Source organism: Giraffa tippelskirchi, chromosome 10 (assembly GCF_054371585.1).
Source record: "Giraffa tippelskirchi isolate mGirTip1 chromosome 10, T2T-mGirTip1v1.2.pri, whole genome shotgun sequence".
In the NCBI taxonomy this organism is placed as follows: Eukaryota; Metazoa; Chordata; class Mammalia; order Artiodactyla; family Giraffidae; genus Giraffa; species Giraffa tippelskirchi.
Window position 1 is genome coordinate 125,716,224 of NC_137284.1, and position 12,969 is coordinate 125,729,192.

The window sequence follows — 12,969 nt, forward strand, 5'->3', positions numbered from 1 at the left end:
CGCTATGTGGGGGGTTTCATAGAGTTAGCAGTAAAAATAATAATCCAGAAGCAGGCTAACATAGGACTCAAAAGGCAAAAACTGGATTATTTGGTGACAGGGATAGAAAGCAAGGCGTTGTGAGGCGAATCGTGCATTACTTGGGATTCGTCACCAGAGGGCGCCGGAACATCCTTCGCCAAAAGAAGTTTCAGTTCAACGAAACCCTTATGGCGTCAGTTAAACAAAAACATTTCCCCAAAACGACAGGCTCCACCGAAGTAACCCTAAAGGCAGAAGAGAGTGGACAGGTGGTCCCTGGAAAAGTCTTCTGAGGCAATGCAATTTCATTGCCGTTATCCGTTTGGTGTGAAAAACTGACACGACTTTCCAGACTCTCCTGATACATCCTGGTTTGCTTTATACACAAAGTTTTACATTTCAATATTAAAAAGACATTACTTTGCTAACAAAGGTCCGTTTAGTCAAACTTATGGTTTTTCCAGTAGTCATGTATGGATGTGAGAGTCGGACTATAAAGAAAGCTGAGCACCAAAGAATTGATGCCTTTCAACTGTGGTGTTGGCGAAGACTCTTGAGAGTCCCTTGGACTGCAAGGAGATCCAACCAGCCCATCCTAAAGGAGATCAGTCCTGAATATTCATTGGAAGGACTGATGCTGAAGCTGAAACTCCAATACTTTGGCCACCTGATGCAAAGAGCGGACTCATTGGAAAAGACCCTGATGCTGGGAAAGATTGAAGGCGGGAGGAGAAGGGGATGACAGAGGATGAGATGGTTGGATTGCGTCACCAACTCAATGGACTTGAGTTTGAGTAAACTCCTGCAGTTGGTGATGAACAGGGAGGCCTGGCGTGCTGCCGTCCATGGGATCGCAAAGAGTTAGACATGACTGAGCGACTGAACTGAATTTGTTTTACACAGGGGAAACTGAGGCTCAGAGGCACACAGGGACCTTTTTTTGAGTTACAAATCAGTTTAGTCTCGCGGCTAAGGTGAAACTCCGTTTTTCTAACCTGTGAATTGACCCTGGAGTCCCCAGCCAGAATGAGGCTCGATCCACTGATGGTCTAAAACCTAAACAAGAATAAGAAAAGGCCTGAGATCCAGGAAATGGAGTTCAAAGTGCAAGAAGACAGCCTCAGGCAGGGGTTTTGGGGGAGGCAGCTCTGAGAAACTCTTCTGCCAAATCCTGTATGGTGCTGCCACCTTCTGTTCAACTAGGAAATTAAACTCAAACTTTGTTGTAATGCTAATGAAATTAAATTTTGTGAAAGACCTGGCCCTTGCTGTATTTCTATCTTTTTTCCTAAATGCATTTGCTTGGTTTTTCCAAACTTCCTGGTCATTAGAGAAAAACGAAGGGACAAATAGGAAGAGACATGACAAGATCACAACCGATTACTTAGAAATTACATTAAAAAACTTCCATTTCTTCTAGACATAGTCTAAAAGATCTGCAGATCTGGAATATTTTATAATATGCATTTGCTATGTAATCATTGATGCACAAAACATTCTGAATTAAAATAATAGCAAACATCTGGGTATTTACTGTGTGCTGTATCCATATTTTATGTGGATAAAGTACTTTATAGATGCATAAAGTATCTATACATTATGGGGATTAATTTATATAATTCTCAGTGTAACTCCCAAAGATTGTGTCATTATTATCCTCATTTACATATAAAGAAACTGAGGCTTGAGGATATTGAGAATTTGCTCAAGGTCAAATAACAAATTGATGATGAGTTGGGAGTCCAGCTCATGATGTCTCACCTAGAAGGATGTGATCCTAACCACAAGGTCAGTGGTTCTCAAAGTGTGGCCCCCTAGACCAGGAGCACCATCATTACCTGGAAACCCAATAGACCTGCAAGTTTCCAGGCCCTCCCTACCCGAGAACTTTTGAATCAGAAATTCCAAGGATGGGAGCCAGCAGGGTATTAATCAGCCCTGAGGTAAAAGAATCTGCCTGCAATTCAGGAGACTCTGGTTCAATCCCTGAGTCAGGAAGATCCCCTAGAGAAGGAAATGGCAACCCACTCCAGTATTCTTGCCTGGAGAATCCCATGGACAGAGGAGCCTGGCAGGCTGCAGCCCATGGGGTCGCAAAGAGTCAGACACAACTGAGCAACTAACCACACACAGCAGGGAATTCTGCCACAGCCCAAATTATGACAACCACTCACCTAGGCAATGCTGCCTCTAATTGTTAGAGTATTTCAATAAAAGCAACTCTGTGCTTACACCTACCCTGGAGATTAGTATTGTAGATCATATTACACTGTCATTTATGCTATTTCATATAATTATGGCATATTCAAAAGACACTGAGACTTAAAGAATATATATTGGCATATATATTTGGAACATAATCATTGTGTAATTAAGATCCTATAAAAATTAGCTTCATTTCCTCCTCTAGGGGATCTTCCCAACCCGAGGATTGAACCTGCATCTCCTGCATTGGCAGGCAGATTCTTTACCACTGAGGCACCTGGGAACTATACTTCTCCAAATTCCCTTCCCTGCACAGTTACAGGTTGGTATGGGCCACTAAAGACATCTGGGATGGAATCTGGAGGGCAGATAGGGAACAGTAACAATATTTGCCACATCACTTACCAGCTGGGGTACCTTAAGCAAGTTATTTAAATACTCTTCACCTCATTTCACTCACATGTAAAATGGAGATGATAATATTATGCATAACTCACAGGTTGCTGGGAGGTTTACATGAGTTATCATATGTAAAGCACCTAGAATATTTGGCACATAGTAAGCACTATCTCACTTTATTTATAAGAGATATTCATATTCACAGGTAAGTCTGGTTTTCCATTGTGATCCTCAGAGCGATTTTCCACATGTTCCTCTCTCTTCCTTTCCCCTACCATTTGCTCCAGAAAATCCCCTTGTCTCCCTTGCAAGCATTCTCCTTCTCACCTGCCTCACTGAAAACCCCACCATCAGCCCTTATGGAGGAAGTCTTTTGAGCAGCCTACCAACCCTTCCCGAGTCTTCTCTGCCCTGATCTTACCTTGTGTGCGTGCTGTCACTTCCATCATATCCGACTCTGCGACCCCTCTGTCCATGGGATTCTCCAGGCAAGAATACTGGAGTGGGTTGCCTTGCCCTCCTGCAGGGGATCTTCCTGACCCAGGGATCCAACCAGCATGTCTTATGTATCCTCTTTTGGCAGACAGGTTCTTTACCACTAGCGCCACATGGGAAGCTCTGCCAGAAACCAGATATCAGCATCAAAAATCCAAGGTGCAAATGGCCCAGTGAGGTCCGAGTGGGCATGGTGGGAAATGTGGGGGAGACAGCAATGAGAGACTCTTGCTGCCTTCATCACTAACTTATTGAGCATCTGCTGTATACCATGTGGTCCACCAGGCCCCTTATCTACAATTCTTCAGTCTTCCCATCTGCATGTGGGGCGATACTATCTTTGTTTCACAGTAGCTTGATGCCAAGAGAGGTTAGGTAATTACCCAAAATCACATGGCCAAAGAGTCATGGCATCAGGATAGAAAATCAGATGCCTGTGGGCTGCCAGGCCCAACATCTCCCACTAAAAATCCTGCCTTTCGGCTCCTGAGTCACTGTTGGGAAATCTAGAATGACACTGTTTTAGGGACGGAGAGAAGGGAAGATGAAGTGAGGCTTCATCCTGGGAGGCTAAGGAGAGAAATAGGGATGTATGGGCAGACTCCAAAGAAGTGTGCACATAATCACTGCTTCCAACGCTTCCTCTTGCCTCATCGCCTGTTGTGGCCTTGAGCAGAAACCATCACGCTCAGGAAGTACAAAATCAATTGTCCAGGGCAACAAGAAGGGCAGGCAGTTCATCCCAACTCCTTATGAAGTGGGTAGTTTTATTATCTCCATTTTCACATCTGTGTGAACTGAGGCAAAGAAAGACTAGGTAAATCCTGACTGTGCCTTCCTGTTCCTTAATGGGATGTCCTGCTCTGGCTTAGACTTTCAAAACTTTCAGCCAAGGAAGAGGAACCACAGAAACCACAAAGAAATACTTTTGAGTATTTTGAGTATTTTGTAGCACCCAGCTCTCCCAGGGTGCTACATAACTAGTCTCATGCTGGATACAAAGGAGCAAACTTAATTCATTACATACACAAGCCTCCAGGTAGGAAGACTTGTTGCTCTCAGGAAAAGGGCAGTTTACCTTTTGTTACATACAGGGAAATGGAAAGAATAGTATAATGTACACTATAACATGAGGTTTCCCAGGTTGTTCAGTGGTAAAGAATCCACCTGCCAATGCAGGAGACTCAGGAGACTTTGGGTTCTATTCCTGGGTCAGGAAGATCCCCTGGAGGAGGGCCTGGCAACCCACTACAGTGTTCTTGTCTGGAGAATCCCACAGACAGAAGGAGCCTGGAAGGTTGCAGTCCGCGATTGAGCACACACCTACCATAATAAAATCCCTGTACAAACCACTCATATTTAACAATTAGCAACTGTCAATTTTGTTTCATCTGTTCCTTGAGACATCCTAAAATTTCGCCTATAAATTCTTCAGTATACATCTCTCACTGGAAAGGCCTTTAAAATCACTCATAAATCACTATGCCATGATTGCACCCAGCAAAAGTCATAGTAAATGGGAAGAATAGCACAATGTATCCCTAACATGGGGCTTCCCAGGTGGTGCGGTGATAAAGAATCCACCTGCCAATGCAGGAGATGCAAGAGACTCGACTTTGATCTCTGGGTCAAGAATATCCCCTGGAGTAGGAAAAAGCAGCTCTGTATTCTTGCTTGGAAAATTCCATGGACAGAGGAGTCTGGTGGCCTACAGTCCGTGGGGTCTCAAAGAGCGAGTGAGCACCACACACACAGAAATACACTAATATTAATAAGAATTTCAGTAAATTAATAACATGCAATACCCAAATCTTATGCAAATTTTCTTGATTATTTCAAAAATGGCTTTTTATAGGTTCTTTATATGGCTTGCTAATCCACAAATGCAGGCAAAGGATCTAATTATGATAAACAAAATGTCTGTCTTCCTCTTTCTCCCTCCCTCCCTCCCTTCCTTTCTTCCTTCATTCCTTCTTAATGAGTATCTATTAACTGCCTACTATGCTAGGCCCTAGTCCAGGTCCTGGTGAAACGGCTTTTAAAAGCCACAGGTTCTGTCCTTGCACTGATAGAACACCTTCCCTGACTCCTCCCAAACCTGGCCTTCAATTTTTTTTTCCTAAGAATTTTCTTTAGGAGTTAATTGAGCCTAAGTCAGATACTCCAGCTAGTTGTTAAATCTCAGGGTTTTAGATAGCTTCTAACACAATGTTTCTCAAACTGGTTTCTCCAAATATATACTTGGGTTACAAATATGGTAAATATATTCACTATTAAGACTATAGCTACATAGGGACTTCCCTTGAGGTCCAGTGACTAAGGCTCTGTGCTCCCAATGCAGGGGGCCAGGGTTCGAGCCCTGGTCAGGGAACTAGATCCCTCATGCCACAACTGAAATATCCTGCATGTCACAACTAAGACCTGGATGTTTAAGTCAGTCTGGCAATTTCCTGACAAATGCTCATCCTCTCCAGCTTACTTTCCTCTGAAAGTTTCCATCCTGTTGTCAACACTATTGTTGTAGCTGTTTTGGCTTTTTTGTATTTTATTTTATTGATTTGTCCACACTGTGCCTTGCGGGACCTCAGTTTGCCAACCAAGGATTGAACCTGGGTTACAGCAGCGAAAGCCCAGAATCCTACCCTCTAGGCCACCATGGAACTCCCAACAATCTTGCTATTGATGTCTTTCTTATACTGAGCTGAAATTCTCTTTCCCTCAAGTTTTACCTAAGTCCAGTGATATAGAAAACACATTTAGATCAGAACCTGTAAAATTATTACTAAACAATAATCTTTATATAATAACCTTGTAAGACACCCTGTCTCCTAAAGGCTGGTTATTCTTGGAGAAAATTTTTTGACTGAGAAAAATCTCAGATTCAATACACTATGTTATTACATTAAGATTGATTCTTAGAGACTTTCTTCAATTACAGTAATTTATAGACTAGGGTCAGGCTAGACTACTAGAAAGTATACATGACTATCTTTTGGAAATTTGGGGAAAAAAATGTGCAAAATATATGTACAAGGATTGTGTTCAAGTAATAGAATTTGTTAAGGAAGGTTTCTTTTATATTTTTCTCATGATGCATCCTTTGATTTTATTTTCAAGTTTTTGAAATTTTTCCAGTATTGCTTCCTTCCCTCTCTCCCTTCTTCTTTCTCACCTGCTTTCCTGGTGCTGTAGCCTGTGTCCAGTCTTTCTACTATGGGATGGGGGGGAAGTTGAGGGGGATAGCTAGCTGGGCCTCTGTCACAGCAATCAAGGAATAAATAGCCAAAGGGTAGCAACAATGGGGATGGGCAGAAGAGAGGAACGCGACTGGGAAGGAAAATGCCAGGACCAGATCGCCAAGTGGATATAAGGGCAAGAGGGATGGAGGAGGAAAAATTACTGTGGGATGTGGGCTTCCCTAGTGACTCAAATGGTAAAGAATCTGTCTGCAATGCAGGCGACCCAGGTTTGATTACTGGATAGGGAAGAGCCCCTGGAGAAGGAAATGGCAATGCACTCCAGCATTCTTGCCTGGAGAATTCCATGGACAGAGGCGTCTAGGGGGCTATATATAGTCCATGGGGTCACAACAGAGTCAGTCACGACTGAGCGGCTAACACACACTTTAGAGGGAATAGTGAGGGATTGGCGGAAATGGTAATATCTAAAGGAGTGAAGTCTGAGGAAAATAAGATAATGTATTTGGATGTGTTGTTTTGAAGAATTGGTGGAAAACATTGACTAAGCTTTTATACTATAGTTCTGGAACTTACCTCGTGGTTAGGACAGAGGGAAAAACTTTAAGCTAAAGTTACAGTCCTTAAAGACTGACATTTAAGGCATCATGAGAAGCTTTGAAGAGTATGTCAGGGGCAGGTAATCTTTCTTAGAATTTCTAGAATAAAGACAGGGCCCATGTCTAGTAATCCCTATTTAGTAATACTTTTTTGTTTTGTTTTTTTGCTTTTATTGCAGCATAGTTGACTTACAATGATGTGTTAGTTTCAGGTGTACAGAAAAGTGATTCAGTTATACATATACATGTACCTGTTTTTTTCAGATTCTTTTCCCTTTTAGGTTACTACAAATTATTGGGTGTCGTTCCCTGTGCTGTACATTAGGTCCTTATTGGTTCCTTATTTTATATATAGTAGTGTATTGATTTTCTGCTATATTTTCTTTTCATTTTATTCTTTGGCCACACCGTGTGGTACGTGGATCTTAGTTCCTGGACCAGGGATTGAACCCAGGGCCCCTGGCAGTAGAAGTTTAGTGTCTTCGCCACTGGACCACCAGGGGACTCCCTCCACTATATTTTCTTTCTTTTCTTTTTCTTTTTTTTTCTCTTTTAAGCCACCATTATTTACATATTTATTTTCTGTCACATATAACCAAACCTAACTCTAAATAATTCACATCTAGTGGAGAACTAAAGTCCTAGATTTTGTGGGATTTGTAATTCCTTACAAGGCTGACATAGTCATTTTGTATCTTTGTGTATAGAGAAAGCCACATATAGGGTATTATATTTAATATGCATATTTTCTGCTATATTTTCTACATAGATTTAGCTTAGAGTTTTACAGTAAATTTTATCTTTCCTCAGGATTTATACATTTTTGCTTCCTTTAAGTAATTTTTTTTTCTTTACTCTAGCTGTTCTCTGGCTAAACTATGTAAGTTGTTCAGTCTATCCTGTGGCAAATTCTTTGTCCTTGTAACTTTTTATTTTTTTTAATCGTAAAACATATATAACATAAAGTATAGCACCTTAACCATTTTTAGATGTATAGTTCAGTGTCATTAAGTTTACTGACTCTGTCGTGCTACCATTAATGCCATCCATGCTTAGAACTCTTTATCATGCAAAACTGAAACCTGCATCTATTAAACAATAACTCCTCATTCTTCTCTCCCCACTGGTCCCTGGAAACCACCACCTTATTTCTCTATCGCACTTTCTGTGAATTTCACTACACTAGAAATCTTATGTAAATGGAACCACAAAGTATTTGTCCTTTTGTGATTGGCTTATTTCACTTAGCATAATGTTCTCAAAGTTCACCCATGTTGTAGCACGTGTCAGAATTTCCTTCCCTTTTATGGCTGAATAATATTTCATGTATGTGTATTTATATCACATTTTCTTTATCCATTCATCCATCGGTGGATATCTGGGTCACTTTCACCTTCTTACTATTGCAAATAATGCTTCTATGAATATAAATATCTCTTTGAGATCCTGGTTTTAATTATTTTGGGTATATGTCGCACTATATGGTAATTTTATGCTTAAGCTTAATTTTTCAAGGAACTGCCATACTATTTTCCACAGTGGCTGCATCATTTTACCTTCTCACCAACGGTGCAGAAGAATTCCAATTTCTCCACATGCTCACTAACACTATCTTCTGTTGTTTGTTTTTTTTTTAAATAATAGCCATCCTGATAGCTGTGAGATGATATTGAGGTTTTATGTGCATTTCACTATTTATTAACAATGTGCAGCATATTTTCATATACCTGTTGGCCACTTGTATGTCTTCTTTGGATAAATATCTATGCAAGTCCTTTATTCATTTTTAAATCAGTTTGGTTTTGTTGTTGTCGTTGAATTGTCCCTGTAATTTTTTTTTTTTTGGCTGCACCACGCGGCATGTAGCCCCCTAGTTCCCTGACCAGGGATCAAACCTGCATCCCCTGCATTGGAAGAGTACAGTCTTAACCAATGGACTGCCAGGCAAGTTCCCATCCATGTAATTCTTTATGGTTGTATTTCTCTAAGTAACTTTTGTCCATGTCCTCCGCTTTCTTCTTCTTTTTTTCAGCAAAGCATGTAGCTTCTTAGAACTCTGGTGTGTCATCTCAGTGTTCATTTAGGAATGAAAATGAACAACTGAGGGGATGAAAATGAACAACCTCAATCCACCTCACACTGCTGCTTCTGGGTCTATTCCATTCTGAGACAGCCTTTCTCAGTGTGGTTTTAAGGCGGCTGCCAACAGTAATTTTCTTCTTTTTCCTCCTCTGTTGCATTTCCTCCTCCCTCTCCTGCACTTGCTCGAGTAAACTTTATTTTGACGTAATTGCAGATTCACAGAAGAGTTACAAGAATAGCAAGACTTATTTCTGTGTCTGCCCTGTAAATGAAAACTCACTTCGTTTGTGTCCTTCACTCCCCTACTCAGGCACTCCACTTTACTTCTGACACCGAGTGTGTGGTTTTTTCCCCAGACATTAAGCAATTCTGCAATACAAGCTGGGTGTCCGACAATTTAACTCGATTCTGACACTAACTACTTGAAGATAGTGTCAGATCCCACAACCGTAGGGCTCAGTCCTATGAGATTGCATCTGCCTTTTCAGATGCCAGCAGAAATTCCAGGTGCTTCTGACCAACTGGCTATAAACTGGAGATTCTCATAACCCTTTTTTCAAGTTCAGTTACCTTGCTAGAATGACTCACAGAGCTCTGCTGCTGCTGCTGCTGCTAAGTCGCTTCAGTCGTGTCCGACTCTGTGCGACCCCATAGACGGCAGCCCACCAGGCTCCGCCGTCCCTGGGATTCTCCAGGCAAGAATACTGAAGTGGGTTGCCATTTCCTTCTCCAGTGCATGAAAGGGAAAAGTGAAAGTGAAGTCGCTCAGTCATGTCCGACTCTTAGTGACCCCGTGGACTGTAGCCTACCAGGCTCCTCCGTCCATGGGATTTTCCAGGCAAGAGTACTGGAGTGGGTTGCCATTGCCTTCTCCGTCACAGAGCCCAGAAATATTTATTTCCGGATGAACAGCCAGATGAAGAGGTACATAGGGCAAGGTCTGGAAGGGTCCTGAGGGGAAGAGTTTCTTTTCCCATGGAACTGGGGTGCACCATCTCCTCGTGTGTGGAAGCTTTCACCAACTAGGAAGCTGATCAAATCTTGTTGAAGAGTTCTTATAGAGCTTAATTGCCAATCTCCTCACCTTCCCAGAGGTCGGTAAGTGTGGCTGAAATTTCCAGCCTTCTCATCCCTTTGCCTTTCTGGTGACCAGCTCCATCAGGAGTTATCTTGGGGCCCAACCTCAGTCAACTCATTAGAATGTACTCAGGTGTGCACAAGAGGGGCTTCTTATGAATGACAAGACATTTCTATCACTCAGGAAACGCCAAGGGTTAAAAGTGGTGCAGTGGTAAAGGATCCACTTGTTAATGCAGGACATGCAAGAATCATGGGTTCCATCCCTGGGTCAGAACCACTGGAGGAGGAAATGGCAACCCATTCCAGGGTTCTTGCCTGGGAAATCCCAGGGACAGAGGAGACTGGTGGGCTACAGTCCGTGGGGTTACAAGGAGTTGCACACAATTGAGCATGCATGCACACACACACACAAACACAAAACCCTCCTAAAGAAGCTCAGAGTCAGAAACTATGACAAGGACTAAATATGTTTCTTTCTATACCTCCCCTCTTAATCAGGTTCCCCAGTTAACTTCTTATCCCATTTGCTTTTTCATTCTTTTCCTGTCCCCTACTTTATACATTTACCATCTGCATGTGTATGTGTATAGTGTCATTTTTTTTTCAACCACAGGCAATGAGTCATAGATGTAATAACTTTTTATCTCTAAACACATCAATGTGTATTATCTAAAAACAAGAATACCAACCACAATATAGTTATCAAAAAACAGTGATTAAAAACAAGATATTAAACTTGATATAAAAACTCAAGTTTTCTTGATTTCACTATATATTTCACTAAAAAAGCTATAGATTTCACTAAAGGTCCCAATAACACCTTTTATAGGGGGAAAAAATCACAAGTTATTAATTGCTTCTATTGTCAGTCTCTTTAGATATTGCTGAATTTTCTGTAAGGTTGTAACATTTTGCATTCTCTGCCAGGAACGTATTATAACAGTACCTCTATTCTTACTCATACCTAAAGAGAAAAAATAGGTCCAGGTAACCCACCAATAGGCTCAATTTCTTGGTATTGAATCTTTTATGCCCTGATTGGTCTCATTTGATTCATGTGTTCTTCTCTGAATCAATTACTGTTGTCAGGGGACATAGGTGTGCTGATCAGCTTAGCCTGGGTTACATACTTCTTTCCAGGAGCCATGGTGGATTCAGATTCACCTGAAGCATGTGGGCTCAAAGTGTGGGGAAGGGGCGGTTCCCCAAAGCAAAATTCAGGCTACTGTCACCACAGAGTAGAACTGTATAAAAACAACAGCAACTACAACAAATATCCAATATATTCTCCCCTTAAAGGATGTCCAACATATGCACCAAAACAACAAATGTTTACTGAACCTGGCAAAAGAAGAACAAATATATCAAAACTCTAGCATAGGTAGTTGTTTAGTCCCTAAGTAGTGTCTGGCTCTTTGCAATTCCATGGACTGTAGCCCGCCAGGCTCCTCTGTCCATGGGATTTCCCAGCAAGAATACTGAAGTGGGTTGCCATCTCCTTCTCTAGGGGATCTTCCTTACCCAGGGATCGAACCCAGGGATCTCCTGTGTCTCTGGCATTGGCAGGCAGATTCTTTACAGCTGAGCTTCTAGGAAAGCCCAGAGCTAGGTAGACTCCAACCTCATTTTTCATTTTCACATATTAAATACTTTATTTTATTTATTTATTTAGGCCACACCATGGAGCATACAGGATCTTAGATCTCCACCCAGGGATCCAACCCATGCCTTCTGCATTGGGAGTGCAGGTTCTTAACCACTGGACCATCAGGGAAATCCCTCGTGCAGTAAATATTTTCATCTCTCTTCTTTTATTCATGTTGTTCGGTCACAAAGTTGTGTCCAACTCTTTGCGATTCATAGCACAGAGATATTTTGACCTAGCTACCGCTTCTGTTTTGTTTTATTTTGTCAATTTAATTGATTCTCACAACAGCTCTAGGTAGCACCAAGAAATGTACATGCCCTGCCTGACCAGTGCTGCTTGCTTCACCTACACCATATTCACCTGACTGACCTTCCTACATACTTGCCCCAGGCTCTAACTAGAAATTTTTCTTATCAAAGGATTGGTGGTTTCCCAGGTAACCAGTGAGCCCATGGACAATCTCCTCTTCCCCCAGGACGAGGCCTGCTGCTGTGTCCTGCAAGCTGTCAGCTGCACATGGTGAAGACTTGCTACAGGTCCAGGACCCTGCTTCAGATGTGCAAACTCTCTCATCCATGAAACCACTGACATCTTTGTCACTGAGTTGAGGCTCTTTCTCTCTCTTTAAAAACCATTTTGGCCATGCTGCATGGCATGTGGGATCTTTAGTTCCCTGACCAGGAATTGAACCTGAACCCCATCATTGGAAGCTCAGAGTCCCAACCACTGGACCACCAGGCAATTTCCCTCTTTCTTCTGTCTTAAAGCTGGGCAAGTGCAGTCCTTGCAGGCCCATGGGGTGCAGCCCAACACATATTCTTTCTACTTTTGAAAAGTATGTCCTAAGAAAATAAAAGTATGTGCTTGAAATCACTTTACTAAGTCTTACGCAAGTAAATAAACTTAAACCAGGTTTTTTTTTTGCTATTGTTGCAAGCCACAGCTCTTCGAAGATTGTGACCTTTTAAAAATAACTTCGATGCCATTTTCATCCCTGTTTCTCACAATAAAAAATCTTAAGAATTTTCATCATTAGAATGTTTATTTTTTTCTGCCTTTTCAAATGACAGAGAGTTTTCATCTTTCATAGAAACTGGAGGGCTCATTGTGTGGCATGGTGATTTGTCGCTGTTTCATATTTCTTCTCAAGCTCATTTTCCTTCTGATTGTAAAGCTTCTAAATGGTCAGTTGCTGTCACAACAGGTCTTCAGACGGTCTTGTTGTCCTGCTCTCAGCCCCGTC

General features: G+C 41.8%; 1 protein-coding gene across 1 annotated transcript in view; it reads left to right on the forward strand.

Moving 5' to 3' along the window:
- LOC145522481 (uncharacterized) overlaps positions 1-12,755 on the forward strand; it is a 55,409-nt gene extending 42,654 nt beyond the window's left edge. Inside the window, exons 7-8 of the mRNA XM_081531171.1 lie at positions 2,432-2,548; positions 12,202-12,755. The gene's annotated coding sequence lies outside the window, so the exon portion shown is untranslated. The remainder of the gene's footprint in view (positions 1-2,431; positions 2,549-12,201) is intronic.
- Positions 12,756-12,969: the final 214 nt, after the last annotated feature.